At 53.6% G+C, this 15,387-nt stretch overlaps 1 protein-coding gene across 3 annotated transcripts in view; it reads right to left on the bottom strand.

The window, feature by feature from the left end:
* LOC144504529 (rho guanine nucleotide exchange factor TIAM2-like) overlaps positions 1-15,387 on the bottom strand; it is a 314,348-nt gene that overhangs the window by 91,128 nt on the left and 207,833 nt on the right. The gene's annotated exons all lie outside the window — the stretch shown is intronic.

Below are 15,387 nucleotides of genomic sequence, written 5' to 3'. Positions count from 1 at the left end.
AGCAAGGAGGTAATGTTGGAGCTGTACAGAGTGTTGGTTAGGCTACAGCTGGAGTACTGTGTGCTGTTCTAGTCGCCTCACTATAGTAAGGATGTGATAGCACTCGAGGGGGTACAGAGGAGATTCACCAGGATGTTAGAAACATGTTGCTTGAGATGGAGCATTTGAGCTATAAGGAGAGACTGGACAAGTTTGGATTGTTTTCTCTGGAGCAGAGGAGGCTGAAGGGAGACATGATTGAGGGTATAAGATTGAGGGGTATAAGATTGAGGGTATAAGATTGAGGGGTATAAGATTATGATGGGTATGAAAAAGGTGAATCGGAAGCAGCTGTTCCCTTTGGATGAGGGGTCAATCATGAGGGGACATAGTTTTAGGGTGAGGGGCAGGAGATTCAGTGGGGATTTGAGAAAAGAAATTCACCCAGAGGGTGGTGGGAATCTGGAACGCATTGCCTGGGGTGCCTTACAACCTTTTAGAAGTCTTTGGATGAGCACTTGAAATATCATAACATTCAAGGATATGGGACATGTGGTGGAAAATGGGATTAGTGTGACTTTAGTGGTAGTTATTATCAGTGCAGACTCGATGGGCCAAAGGGTTTTTTCTGTGCTGTACGGCTCTAAATCTACCCAAACAGCAAGTTTAACATTTCATCTGTAAGATGGCACCTGTGGTAGAGCAGCTCTCTCTCAGTACTGCACTGGGAGATTCAACATAGATTTGCGTGCTCAAGCTTGGCAGTGGGACATGAACCTAGAACCTTGTGACTCAGAGACAAGAGAGTATTACCAACTGAGCCATAGCCAGGACAGAGGTGGGTTGGGGGTGGGGGGGGGGGGGGGGGGAGGGGTTTGGGGGTGGAGAGAGAGAGAGAGAGAGAAAGAGAGAGAGCATGAGCACAATAAGACAGAGAGCAGACCCAAAACAATTTATTAAATTCTGAGGGAATGGATCACCACTTATAAAATGTAATTTTCAGGACCAGAAAGGTTGTTTAGCAGTAATTAACACTTAACACAGCATTAATAATAGACTTATAGCTAACATTTCATGGCTTTTTAAATAGGTAACTAGTGGATAAATACCTCAATTTCACACAGTTCATGTATTTTAATGTTGAACCTCTTGCTGAGGTAGCAAAGCTTGCCAGGAGAACAACTCAACGTCTTGATATCTGCCGTTTACTGTGCATGCATGAACACCAGAAGAGGCAGTCCAATTTAATCATTAATAAGGCGAGGCACCAATGGCTGCATTGTTCTTCTGAACTAATAAGTAATTCCATGGAATATTCACAATTAAAACATAGTTTGTGTAAATGGCATCGTAATGTTTCCCACATTTGCACCCAATGCCAACAGCTCGGGTATGGATACAGCTGAGAAATAGTGAGGGAAATACAGCTGGAAATAGTGAGGGAACCATGGTTCACAAAAGAGGTTGAATGTCTTGTCAAGAGGAAAAAGGAAGCGTATGTAAGGATGAGAAAACAAGGTTCAGTTGGGTCGCTTGAGGGTTACAAGGTAGCAAGGAATGAGCTAAAGAAAAGGGCTTAGGAGAGCTAGGAGGGAGCATGAGAAGTCCTTGGCGGGTCGGATCAAGGAAAACCCCAAGGCTTTTTACTCTTATGTGAGAAATAAAAGAATGACCAGGGTGAGGTTAAGGCCGGTCAAGGATAGTAGTGGGAACTTGTGCATGGAGTCAGAAGCGATAGGAGAGGCAATGAATGAATACTTTTGTTCAGTGTTCACCAAGGAGAGGGGGCATGTTTTTGAGGATGAGTGTGAGATACAGACTGATAGGCTGGAGGAGGTAGATGTTCTGAGGGAAGATGGATAGGCTGGAGGAGGTAGATGTTCTGAGGGAAGATGTATTAGCAATTTTGAAAAACCTGAGGGTCGATAAGTCCCCTGGGCCAGATGGGATATATCCTAGGATTCTTTGGGAGGCAAGGGATGAGATTGCAGAGCCTTTGGCTTTGATCTTTGGATCCTCTCTGTCCATGGGGATAGTGCCAGAGGACTGGAGAGTGGCGAATGTTGTTCCTCTGTTCAAGAAAGGAAATAGGAATGACCCTGGGAACTACAGGCCAGTTAGTCTTACTTCGGTGGTCGGTACGTTAATGGAAAAGGTCCTGAGGGATAGAATTTATGACCATTTGGAAAGATGCAGCTTAATCCGGGATAGTCAACACGGATTGATGAAGGGTAAGTCTTGCTTAACAAATTTGATTGAATTCTTTGAGGAGGTAACCAAGTGTGTAGATGAAGGTAGAGCAGTTGATGTCGTATACATGGATTTTACTAAGGCGTTTGATAAGGTTCCCCATGGTCAGCTCATGAAGAAAATAAGGAGGTGTGGGATAGAGGGAAATTTGGCCGATTGGATAAGTAACTGGCTATCTCATAGAAGGCAGAGGGTGGTGGTGGATGGAAAATATTCAGACTGGAGACCAGTTACGAGCGGTGTACCACAGGGATCAGTGCTGGGTCCTCTGCTATTTGTGATTTTTATCAATGACTTGGAGGAGGGGGCTGAAGGGTGGATCAGTAAATTTGCTGATGACACCAAGATTGGTGGAGTAGTGGATGAGGTGGAGGGTTGTTGTAAGCTGCAAAGAGACATTGATAGGATGCAGAGTTGGGCCAAAAAATGGCAGATGGAGTTTAACCCTGATAAGTGCGAGGTGATTCATTTTGGTCGGACAAATTTGAATGCGGATTACGCATTCCTCAGAACCCTGTCAACGACAGGGTTCTGAGGAATGTGGAGAAACAGAGAGATCTTGGGGTTCATATCCACAGATCTCTGAAGGTTGCCACTCAAGTGGATAGAGCCGTGAAGAAGGCCTATAGTGTGTTAGCGTTTATTAACAGTGGGTTTGAGTTATGCTGCAACTGTACAGGACCTTGGTGAGACCACATTTGGAATATTGTGTGCAGTTCTGGTCACCTCACTATAAGAAGGATGTGGAAGCATTGGAGAGAGTGCAGAGGAGATTTACCAGGATGCTACCTGGTTTGGAGGGTAGGTCTTATGAGGAAAGGTTGAGGGAGCTAGGGCTGTTCTCTCTGGAGCGGAGGAGGCTGAGGGGAGACTTAATAGAGGTTTATAAGATGATGAGGGGGATAGATAGAGTGAACGTTCAGAGACTATTTCCTCGGGTGGATGTAGCTGTTACGAGGGGGCATAACTATAAGGTTCATGGTGGGAGATATAGGAGGGATGTCCGAGGTAGGTTCTTTACTCAGAGAGTGGTTGGGGTGAGGAATGGACTGTCTGCTGTGATAGTGGAGTCGGACACTTTAGGAACTTTCAAGCGGTTATTGGATAGGCACATGGAGCACACCAGGATGATAGGGAGTGGGATGGCTTGATCTTGGTTTCGGACAAAGCTCGGCACAACATCGAGGGCCGAAGGGCCTATACTGTGCTGTACTGTTCTATGTTCTATGTTCTAGCTCGCCTTTGTTGTCTCAGGAGTGTGACTCAACACAAACAAAAAGTGAAAAACAGAAATGAAGGAGAGACAGCAGGAGAAATGAGGTGGAAAAGAGAAACAGAAGTGAATGACAGGGGAACTGGAGAGAGGCGGAGGGGGGAAATGGAAGGAGAATGAAGAAAATTGAGGGACAGAAGCAAAGGAGGAGACAATAGGATAGAGCAGAAGTGAAACTTCACTAATCTGTTACAAACATTTCCATGATAGTACTGGAAGTAGTAACTAACATATGACTGTTTGGCAGAACCTGAGTATTGCTGAAAAAGAGACATGCTGTTGAAGCTTCTTGTCTTGTACTCATCAAGGCAGATTTGCAAGATTAACAATTGTAAAGGGAACAACAATTTATACTCCATGAGAATGGTTGGGAAGTGGACTTTGATTGAATAGGCTTTGCCATAGAGAATGTATCAAATAACAATTGTTAGAGACAAATCAGAAATCCGAAGGTATATTATGAAGTTAGACAAGCCACCCCAACTATTTTTTTGATTTTGGCATCAGCGTGAGGATAAGGTATTTCACTCCAGGTATAATTCTATTGACACACTAGGAAGCTTTTATCAACACAAACTTTATTTTAACAATACAGTTTAAATGTAACAAATGGACAGAGGGGGAGAGACAGACAGTGGAGGGGGAGGAGAGACAGACGAGGGGGGGGGGAGGAGAGACAGAGAGAGGAGGGGGGTAGACAGAGAGAGGAGGGGGAGGTAGACAGAGAGAGGAGGGGGGGTAGACAGAGAGAGGAGGGGGGTAGACAGAGAGAGGAGGGGGGTAGACAGAGAGGGGGGGTAGACAGAAAGAGGAGGGGGGGTAGACAGAGCGAGGAGGGGGGTAGACAGAGAGAGGAGAGGGGGTAGAGGGAGGAGAGGGGGGTAGAGGGAGGAGAGGGGGGTAGAGGGAGGAGAGAGGGCTAGAGGGAGGAGAGGGGGGTAGAGAGAGGAGAGGGGGGTAGAGAGAGGAGAGGGGGGTAGAGAGAGAGAGGGGTAGAGAGAGAGAGGGGGGTAGAGAGAGAGGGGGGTAGAGAGAGAGGGGGGTAGAGAGAGAGGGGGTAGAGAGAGGGGGGTAGAGAGAGGGGGGTAGAGAGAGAGAGGGGGGTAGAGAGAGGAGGGGGGTAGAGAGAGAGAGGGGGGTAGAGAGAGAGAGGGCGGTCGAGGGGGGCGGGGCGGTCGAGATGGGGGCGGGGCGGTCGAGAGGGGGCGGGGCGATCGAGGGGGGGCGGGGCGGTCGAGGGGGGCGGGGCGGTCGAGGGGGGGGCGGGGAGGTCGAGGGGGGGGCGGGGAGGTCGAGGGGGGGGCGGGGCGGTCGAGGGGGGGCGGGGCGGTCGAGGGGGGGCGGGGCGGTCGAGGGGGGGCGGGGCGGTCGAGGGGGGGCGGGGCGGTCGAGGGGGGGCGGGGCGGTCGAGGGGGGGCGGGGCGGTCGAGGGGGGGCGGGGCGGTCGAGGGGGGGCGGGGCGGTCGAGGGGGGGCGGGGCGGTCGAGGGGGGGGCGGGGCGGTCGAGGGGGGGCGGGGCGGTCGAGGGGGGGCGGGGCGGTCGAGGGGGGGCGGGGCGGTCGAGGGGGGGCGGGGCGGTCGAGGGGGGGCGGGGCGGTCGAGGGGGGGCGGGGCGGTCGAGGGGGGGCGGGGCGGTCGAGGGGGGGCGGGGCGGTCGAGGGGGGGCGGGGCGGTCGAGGGGGGGCGGGGCGGTCGAGGGGGGCCGGGCGGTCGAGGGGGGCGGGGCGGTCGAGGGGGGGCGGGGCGGTCGAGGGGGGGCGGGGCGGTCGAGGGGGGCGGGGCGGTCGAGGGGGGGCGGGGCGGTCGAGGGGGGGCGGGGCGGTCGAGGGGGGGCGGGGCGGTCGAGGGGGGGCGGGGCGGTCGAGGGGGGGCGGGGCGGTCGAGGGGGGGCGGGGCGGTCGAGGAGGGGCGGGGCGGTCGAGGAGGGGCGGGGCGGTCGAGGGGGGGCGGGGCGGTCGAGGGGGGGCGGGGCGGTCGAGGGGGGCGGGGTGGTCGAGGGGGGCGGGGAGGTCGAGGGGGGCGGGGAGGTCGAGGGGGGCGGGGAGGTCGAGGGGGGCGGGGCGGTCGAGGGGGGGCGGGGCGGTCGAGGGGGGGCGGGGCGGTCGAGGGGGGGCGGGGCGGTCGAGGGGGGGCGGGGCGGTCGAGGGGGGGCGGGGCGGTCGAGGGGGGGCGGGGCGGTCGAGGGGGGCGGGGCGGTCGAGGGGGGGCGGGGCGGTCGAGGGGGGGCGGGGCGGTCGAGGGGGGGCGGGGCGGTCGAGGGGGGGCGGGGCGGTCGAGGGGGGCGGGGCGGTCGAGGGGGCGGGGCGGTCGAGGGGGGCGGGGCGGTCGAGGGGGGGCGGTCAAGGGGCGGTGGGGCGGTCGAGGCGGTCGAGGGGGGGCGGGGCGGTCGAGGCGGGGTGGGGCGGTCGAGGGGGGGCGGGGCGGGGCTGTCGAGGGGGGCGGGGCGGGGCGGTCGAGGGGGGGCGGGGCGGTCGAGGGGGGGCAGGGCGGTCGAGGGGGGGGCAGGGCGGTCGAGGGGGGGGCAGGGCGGTCGAGGGGGGGGCAGGGCGGTCGAGGGGGGGGCAGGGCGGTCGAGGGGGGGGCAGGGCGGTCGAGGGGGGGGCAGGGCGGTCGAGGGGGGGGCAGGGCGGTCGAGGGGGGGGCAGGGCGGTCGAGGGGGGGGCAGGGCGGTCGAGGGGGGGGCAGGGCGGTCGAGGGGGGGCAGGGCGGTCGAGGGGGGGGCAGGGCGGTCGAGGGGGGGGCAGGGCGGTCGAGGGGGGGGCAGGGCGGTCGAGGGGGGGGCAGGGCGGTCGAGGGGGGGGCAGGGCGGTCGAGGGGGGGCAGGGCGGTCGAGGGGGGGGCAGGGCGGTCGAGGGGGGGGCAGGGCGGTCGAGGGGGGGGCAGGGCGGTCGAGGGGGGGGCAGGGCGGTCGAGGGGGGGGCAGGGCGGTCGGGGGGGGCAGGGCGGTCGGGGGGGGGCAGGGCGGTCGAGGGGGGGGCAGGGCGGTCGGGGGGGGCAGGGCGGTCGAGGGGGGGCAGGGCGGTCGAGGGGGGGGGCAGGGCGGTCGAGGGGGGGGCAGGGCGGTCGAGGGGGGGGCAGGGCGGTCGAGGGGGGGGCAGGGCGGTCGGGGGGGGCAGGGCGGTCGAGGGGGGGGCGGGGCGGTCGATGGGCGGCGGGGCGGTCGAGGGGCGGCGGGGCGGTCGAGGGGCGGCGGGGCGGTCGAGGGGCGGCGGGGCGGTCGAGGGGCGGCGGGGCGGTCGAGGGGCGGCGGGGCGGTCGAGGGGCGGCGGGGCGGTCGAGGGGCGGCGGGGCGGTCGAGGGGCGGCGGGGCGGTCGAGGGGCGGCGGGGCGGTCGAGGGGGGGCGGGGCGGTCGAGGGGGGGCGGGGCGGTCGAGGGGGGGGCGGGGCGGTCGAGGGGGGGGGGCGGTCGAGTGGGGGGGGGTGTGGTGGTCGAGGGGGGGTGGGGGGGCGTCCGAGAGGGAGAGCGCGAGAAACTGCCTGTCATTTCACAACCCAGTGCAGCTTCTGACTCTAAAACCAAAACTGAAAGTGCATCCTTGAATTTTTCTGGAGAGGAACTACCTGACTTTGACTTGTCAATCAATTCAGGGTCACAAAAGATCCCAGAAAGTACCTGGGCCCCGAGTAAAAATAAACAAAAACCCCTTCAAGCCATTGAAGCAGCAGCTTCTCGCAGACAGGTGGGCAACAATAAAAAAAAAGCTGCTTATAGCTGCAGAGAACATGATTTTTAAATAAACATTTGTTAAGGTACATGATGCGCTACTCAAACACGAGGCTAGATGCTCAGTAAATGAAAGGCTTTTATTTACTGTAATGAAGCAGCCAATAATTATATACACTATCCCAGACTGAAGGGGTCCCGGCCAGAGCAGGGACTTTTATACCTCTCCCAGGAGGCGGAGCCCGACTGGGATGTGCCACAACACTACAGTACGAAGGTGTAACAACCCCACCCTAACCCCAACAGCAACAAGTAGCACAACCCAACAGTAACATATGTACATCCTTGTAGTACTGGCCAGACCCTGGCTCAGTACTATCCAGTGGGAACCAACGATGGTTCACCACATTCACCCCTCCTTTGAGAACAAAGGCTGGCGGGGTACAAAAACAGAATAAAGTGTCAGCAGTCTATAAGTTCAGACGGTCAGAGGGACCGCACCGTCGTTGTGACCTCCTCAATACCGGCGGTGACACCGGAGTAGGCACTTGCGGTGGCGTTCTCCCCAAGGCGGCGTCCAGCTGTTCTTCCACGGACTCACAGGCCGGTTGACCCTGAGGTGACGGTAGTCCATGGGATCCTGACACGCCCTGCAGTGGCGACCATCTTCTGGGCTCAGGCAAGCTGTACATGGGAGTAAAAGGGTGAAGCAATGGTCCCGATGCTGCCCACGCCGTGTCCAGGGAAGAAACAAGAGTTAAAGGGTTTGAAACAGGGGGTATGGGAGCGACAGGGGTTGCTACGTCCCCTGCTGGCGCCAGGTCTCGGATCGAGACCGTGTCCTCTCGCCCGTCAGGGTATGCCACATAGGCATACTGAGGGTTGGCGTGGAGATGGACCTGTTCGACCAACGGGTCGGACTTGCGGGCCCTTACATGTCGCCGCAGGAGGATGGGTCCTGAGTACGCCAACCAAGACGGTAATGAGGTCCCCGAGGAAGACTTCCGAGGGAATGAGAACATCCTCTCGTGGGGAGTAGCATTGGTTGCCGTACACAGGAGGGAGCGAATAGAATGGAGCGCATCAGGGAGCACCTCTTGCCAACGGGAGACTGGAAGACCTTTTGACTTCAACGCCAGTAAGACAGCCTTCCAGACTGTAGCATTCTCACGTTCCACCTGTCCGTTATCCCTAGGGTTGTAGCTCGTGGTCCTACTAGAGGCAATCCCGTATGAGAGCAAGAATTGCCTCAAGTCATCGCTCATGAACGACGAGCCCCTGTCGCTATGGATGTAGCCGGGGTACCCGAACAGGGTAAAGAGATCACGGAATGCCTTGATAACCGTGGCAGCGGATGTATCAGAGCAGGGAACAACAAAAGGGAACCGAGAGTACTCGTCAATGATATTGAGGAAGTACACATTCCGATCTGTTGAGGGAAGGGGGCCCTTAAAATCGACACTCAGTCTCTCGAAGGGACGAGTGGCCTTGACTAAATGTGCCCGGTCAGGTCGGTAAAAGTGCGGTTTGCATTCCGCGCAAACCCGACAGCTTCTTGTTACGGACATCCTCCACCGAGTAAGGCAGGTTGCGGGCTTTTATAAAGTGGTAGAGCCGAGTGACCCCAGGATGGCATAGGTCATTATGGAGGGCCTGCAAACAGTCCTCCTGTATACTAGCGCATGTTCCACGCGAGAGGGCATCCGAGGGCTCATTGAGTTTCCCTGGACGGTACATGATGTCATAGTTATAGGTGGAGAGTTCAATTCTCCACCGCAAGATCTTGTCATTCTTGATCTTGCCCCTCTGCGTGTTGTTAAACATGAACGCCACGGACCGCTGGTCCGTGATCAGGGTGAACCGTTTTCCCGCCAAGTAATGGCGCCAGTGCCTGACAGCCTCCACAATGGCCTGGGCCTCCTTTTCCACCGCTGAATGCCGAATTTCGGGGCCTTGGAGGGTACGGGAAAAAAATGCGATGGGCCTGCCCGCCTGGTTAAGTGTGGCGGCCAGGGCGAAATCAGATGCATCGCTCTCCACCTGAAAGGGGATGGACTCGTCAACAGCGTGCATCGTAGCTTTCGCGATGTCGGCTTTCAATTTATCGAAGGCCAATCGGGCCTCTGGCGTTAAGGGAAAAGCCTAAGCATCTTCTCAGTGCTTTTGCACTAGCGGGCAAGGGAAGTTCAGAAAGGGGGCGCATACGGTCTGGATCAGGGCCAATGACCCCGTTTTCCACCACGTATCCGAGGATGGCTAAACGGCGCGTACGAAACACACACTTCTCCCTGTTGTAGGTCAAGTTCAGGCGAGATGCAGTGCGTAGGAAGTTCAGGAGATTTGTGTCGTGGTCCTGCTGGTCATGGCCGCAGATGGTGACATTATCCAGGTACGGGAAGGTAGCCCGCAGCCCGTTCTGGTCCACCATTCGGTCCATAGCACGCTGGAAGACCGAGACTCCATTGGTGATACCAAAGGGAACCCTGAGAAAGTGATACAAGCGACCATCCGCCTCAAAAGCCGTGTATTGTCGGTCCTCTGGGCGAATGGGGAGTTGGTGGTAGGTAGACTTGAGGTCTATGGTGGAGAACACCCGGTACTGCGCAATCTGATTGACCATATCAGATATGCGCGGGAGAGGATACGCATCCAGCTGCGTATATCGGTTAATGGTCTGACTGTGGTCAATGACCATCCGGGGTTTGTTCCCGCTCTTGACCACCACGACCTGCGCTCTCCACGGACTAGCACTGGGTTGTATGATCCTTTCTTTGAGGAGCCGCTGAACCTCAGATCTAATGAAGATCCGATCCTCAGCGCTGTAACGCCTACTTTTAGTCGCGATGGGCTTGCAGCCTGGCACAAGATTCTGGAACAAGGAGGGTGTGGTGATCTTCAGCGTCGAGAGGCTGCAGGCGGGGCGCGTTGGGCAATTTGGAGGCTGCTGCTGTTTTCCCACTGCCAGTGAAGGGAGTGGCCCACCGTACTGTAGGATTACACTCCTCAAGTGGACCATGAAGTTTAGTCCGAGAAGTATTGGCGCGCAAAGATACGGCAACACGAGGAGCTTGAAACGCTCGTAAACTGTGCCTTGCACCTTCAAAGTTACCACGCAACTCCCTAGCACGGCAACAGACCGGGACCTTGATGCCATAGAGATTGTCTGTTTGGCAGGTTGAATCTGGAGTCCACACCGCTTCACAGTGTCTGGGTGGATAAAGCTCTCAGTGCTCCCGCTGTCAAACAGACAATAAATCACGTGGTCATTTACCTGGATATTCACCATAGATTTGTCAAGTCTATGAGGCTTGGCCTGGTCCAGGATGATCGACGCCACCGTTGGTTCATGAGCGCCACTGCAGGCAGCTGAAATCGATGAGGAGGATTTCGCGGTCGTTCGCTGGTCGTTCGCGGTCAGTGTCGACCAACATGGCCGCTCCCATGAGTCGCACGTGGGTGAGGGCACCAAACTCAGCGACCCCTGGTGGTCACACACCTCTGACTCCGTCGACCGTAATGGCGTCGTCCTGGCCTCGCACGTGGACGAACCCCGCGATGACTTAGACGACGAAGACCCGAGCTCTGAAGAATCGCAGGCCGCACTGCCGTTCCTGGGTTTAGATCGGCACACTTTCGAATAGTGCCCTTTCTTACCGCATGCGGTGCACAACACAGCTTTAGCGGGACACCGTTGCCGAGTATGCTTCGCTCCCCCACAGAAATAGCACCGCGGGCCGCCTGGGGCTGCTGCCGTCATCTGGCCCGAGTGTGAGCACGCCATTACGCAGCATTTCGAACCCGAGGGACGAGGAGGGATTGGCGACTGCTCCTGCCACGTTGTCTCCACATGGTCCTCTGGATATAATACTAAGCTTTTGGAGGCCGTTTCGAGCATCTCCGCTAGCTCGATGGCCTGGGTAAGATCAAGGTTACCCTTCTCCAACAGTTTAAGTCGAATGTACGACGATCCGACCCCGCCACAAACGCATCTCGGGCGAGGTCGTTCATGCTCTGCTCAGCCGACACAGCTTTGCAGTTACAGCCCCTGGCTAGCTGTAGGAGCTCATTCGCGTATTCCTCCATCGTTTCGCCAGACTGCCGTCGTCGAGTGGCTAGGAGGTAACGAGCGTGTATTTCATTGGGTGGTTTGATACAGCGCTTCTTCAGAAGCTCGAGGGCCTTAGTATAATCGGTGGCCGCACGGATCGCGAGGTAGACAGTGTCGCTTACACTTGCATGGAGGACCCGGAGTCTGTCATCATCTGTGGTGACCGCTGCGGAGGCTGCCAGGTAGTCTTCGAAACACTTCAGCCAGTGGTCGAAGGTGTTAGAAGCGCCCACCGCACGTGGATCTAGTGTAAGGCGTTCCGGCTTCAGGATTTGCTCCATACTCTCTCTTTTTTTTCTTCGACGAGAGTTTAACGACAGTAAATAAAATTGATGCGCTACTCAAACACGAGGCCTGATGCTCAGTAAATGAAAGGCTTTTATTTACTGTAATGAAGCAGCCAGTAATTATATACACTATCCCAGACTGAAGGGGTCCCGGCCAGAGCAGGGACTTTTATACCTCTCCCAGGAGGCGGAGCCCGACTGGGATGTGCCACAACACTACAGTACGAAGGTGTAACAACCCCACCCTAACCCCAACAGCAACAATAGCACAACCCAACAGTAACATATGTACATCCTTGTAGTACTGGCCAGACCCTGGCTCAGTACTATCCAGTGGGAACCAACGATGGTTCACCACAGTACACTAGCGTCACACATGGCAGAAATTACTTGCTGCAAAGGGTGGGATTTGTGCACTGCAAATCTGGGCCACTATGATCTCCTGGGCCAACTTTCCACTTTTTCTCCTTAATTGGGCTGAATTTCATTCTTTTTTTGCCTCTCCCAGGAAATTAAATAGCTCCAGGTAGATGGGGTCTGCATATACTGTGATTCACAAGACATACAACTGGGTGGGATAGGCTGGATGAATGAGTAGGTCCTTTCTCGTCTTTCATTTTCTATGTTCCTTTGTCGTATCACCCTTTGAACCAGCTGAAAGTAATTTGGAAATGTTCAAACTCATTTTGCAGTGGGCTATTGCAACCAGCTGTAAGCAACTTCAGCTCGATTCAAATCTAGGTCGCCGAGTGAAACCAATCTTGTAATACACTCCACCATCCAGCACCCTCATCCTACTTTCATAATTTTTCCAATTTGCAAGGTAACAGGTAGTAATAATAGAGAAATCTACACCTTGGTGGAAGTACTTCATTACATTTAGAACAATAACAAACTATTCAACGGAGCATTCTTTGAAATAGTCCTCGTGAATATCTAACAACCGAATGAAATTGAGCAGTATTTCCCTTGATAATTATACACATAATTATAGATCAGAATGTTCCTTGCTTGATTGTGATCTGCACGGATTTAACTGATTTCAGCTGGAGTGCTATAAGAGCTGGTACAATTGGCCTCAATGCGCAAGACTGGGGGGAAAATTAGCTGAGATCAGATCCCCTTTTTCTGTCCAGTGAATCATACCAGAAAGTGCACAGAGTATAGAACCTGGTCAGGAAGAACAGGCCTCAGCTGTGATATTCCCCACAAATTAGAGACTGTCAGAACTTAATATTAAAGCAAAGAAATGTGAGCAATGTACATAGGGGAACAGCACTCATGCAAACATATTCACATCAGAGCAATGCCTTCAGCTATTTAGCAAAACATCAACATTTAGGAAAAAATTGCAAGTTGGAAAGAAGCTACCATTGAATAATTTTGCATTCAACAACAGTCAATCTGTTCCATTTCATCATCAGTAAAAACATCTATTCACCCTTTAGTGACAACTGCTTTTCAATCAGCCCCAAATTTAGCAGATTAAACATTAACAGGATCACCCAGTTCTTAGCCATCAACTCCCTAATTTTAAAAATAGAGGTACTTAGTTATGAAGTCTTAATTGCTTTCTCTGTCTCCAAAAACTCAACAATACCATCCAAATTAATACATAATTGACATTATGATCATCTCACTTTTTCCCCTTGCAATTCCCATTCTTCACGTTATTACAGATCTACCTCAGTGCAAAATTAGGCATTTACCTCCTTGCTTATGAATATTTCATAGAATCCCCACAGTACAGGAGACCATTCAGCCCATCGGATCTGCATCAAATCTCTGAAACAGCATCTTACCCAGGCCCTATCCCTTGTATTTAACCCGCTAATTCCCCAAACCTACACATCGTGGGACACAAAGGGACAAATTACCATAGCGAATCCACCTTACCTGCACATCTTTAGACTGGGGGAGAAAACCGGAGCATCTGGGGGAAATCCACACAGAGTAGGGGAGAACGTGCAAACTCTACACAGGCAATCACCCAAGGCTGGAATTGAACCTGTGAGCTCGGCACTGAGGTAGCAGTGCTAACTTCTTCATTGGTACAAGGTGACATAGCTACAAATGCCACAGACTAAAGTTTTTCAAACATTTGTGAAATAATTTCAGCATATAGGACAATATGCTAGCAGTCACAATTTTGCCAGAATAATTGACTTGTAAAAATGAGGGCTGAACACATTTGGAAGCTTATTTTCACATTGCACTGTTAGCAGTTATTTCCCTGTCGGGGACAATGACTAGGGGACCCATGACATCATTTGACACAGCAGAAACTTTCATTATTCAAGAACCCTGTTAGTTTTCGAGATACCTTTAATGGCTTTGCTTTCATTCAATTACTATTTCTTAGAACTTGACTTTGAACAGTTTTGTGACCTATTCTTATCTTTACTACTGTTCAATGATCCACACTCAGGGAGAAAAACTGTTCAGCCAAATCCGGAGAGCCATCTGATATCTAGTGTTTTTAAATTAAGGAAGGGGCACAGGAAACCAAAGGGAGTGTCATGAAGTCAGCTCTGAAGAAGCACAAGCAGAAATAGAGATGCTTCACAACTACTTCCTCCTCACACTTAACATCTTCAAACATCATTGTCCATCAGTAGGAAATGGTTTGCAGACAGATAACATCAAAAGTATAAGCTTCCCCTTTTGTAACCATGCCTAATGTTCACAAGGAAGGCACACGTTATGCATAACTGCTTTATAAAAACAGCTGGAGTATGACACGAACATGCCTTGGCGTTTGTAAAATTACTTTTAGATTATATACACGGATGAAGCCTGTCAGTATGTTAACTTGAGCTGTGGCAATGAGAGAACCTAAAAGTAGCTCTTCTTAAAACCATTTGCCCTGTTTTCTGTCAAATATACAATTCTCCTCCCGTAACATGCTATAATTTTATTCATTGCTCAAAGTCGATACCAGTGGAGCTGACAAGGCTTGAATGCGACTTTGACAGTAATGGGTGCTTTCAAATGATAATGGTATGTAAAATTACACGGCACTCAGTCTTAGCATTACTCTTGAGAAACTGGCACACAGCTGCAGTTCATTACACTGGGGTATTAGGATCCCTAAGTAGGGTTACAAAGTAGCACTAAAAATGGATACTTATCCTCTAGTGCAGTGATAGGCAACCTAGGCTAGTGAGTGCGCCATATGAGTGGCCCTTCTTCATCTCAGTGGGCCGCAAGATTGAAATCGGACTTGTTGGCTAACCACGGCCCCTTGAATAGGACGGAATATATTTAATACACACCTAATATTTTGTAACAAGTTAAGGAAAATGATAAACCATTTGTATATTAACAGAACTGTCATCAACTTCAAATGGTGGAAACAAAAAAAATTTCATTTTGGACGCAGAGGGAAAGCACAGCTCTGACACTCAATCAGCACACACCTCACTTCACTTGCCCTTGTGTGTATCAATTCAGTCACACTGGCAGAGAAAAAACTATGCAAACAGAAATCAGCATACTGTGGCAACCCTGCACATGGGTAACAGTCAGACACTACAGTTAATAAAACCTACCAACGCCCCTACTTTCTCAGGAGGCCAAGGAAATTTGGCATGTCTGCTACGACTCTGAACAACTTTTACAGATGCACCATAGGAAGCATTCCTTCTGGTTGTGTCACAGCTCAGTATGGTTCCTCCTAAGACCACAAGAAACTACAAAGGGTCATGAATGATGCCCAGTCCATCACACAAACCAGTCTCCCACCCATCAACTCTATCTGCACTTCCCACTGCCTTCGAAAAGCAGCCAGCATAATCAAGGACCCTACGCACCCCGGACATACTCT

Source organism: Mustelus asterias, chromosome 15, assembly GCF_964213995.1.
Source record: "Mustelus asterias chromosome 15, sMusAst1.hap1.1, whole genome shotgun sequence".
NCBI classification, from domain to species: Eukaryota; Metazoa; Chordata; class Chondrichthyes; order Carcharhiniformes; family Triakidae; genus Mustelus; species Mustelus asterias.
The sequence above is the reverse complement of the archived record's forward strand: the minus strand, read 5'-3'. Positions and strand labels throughout refer to the sequence as shown.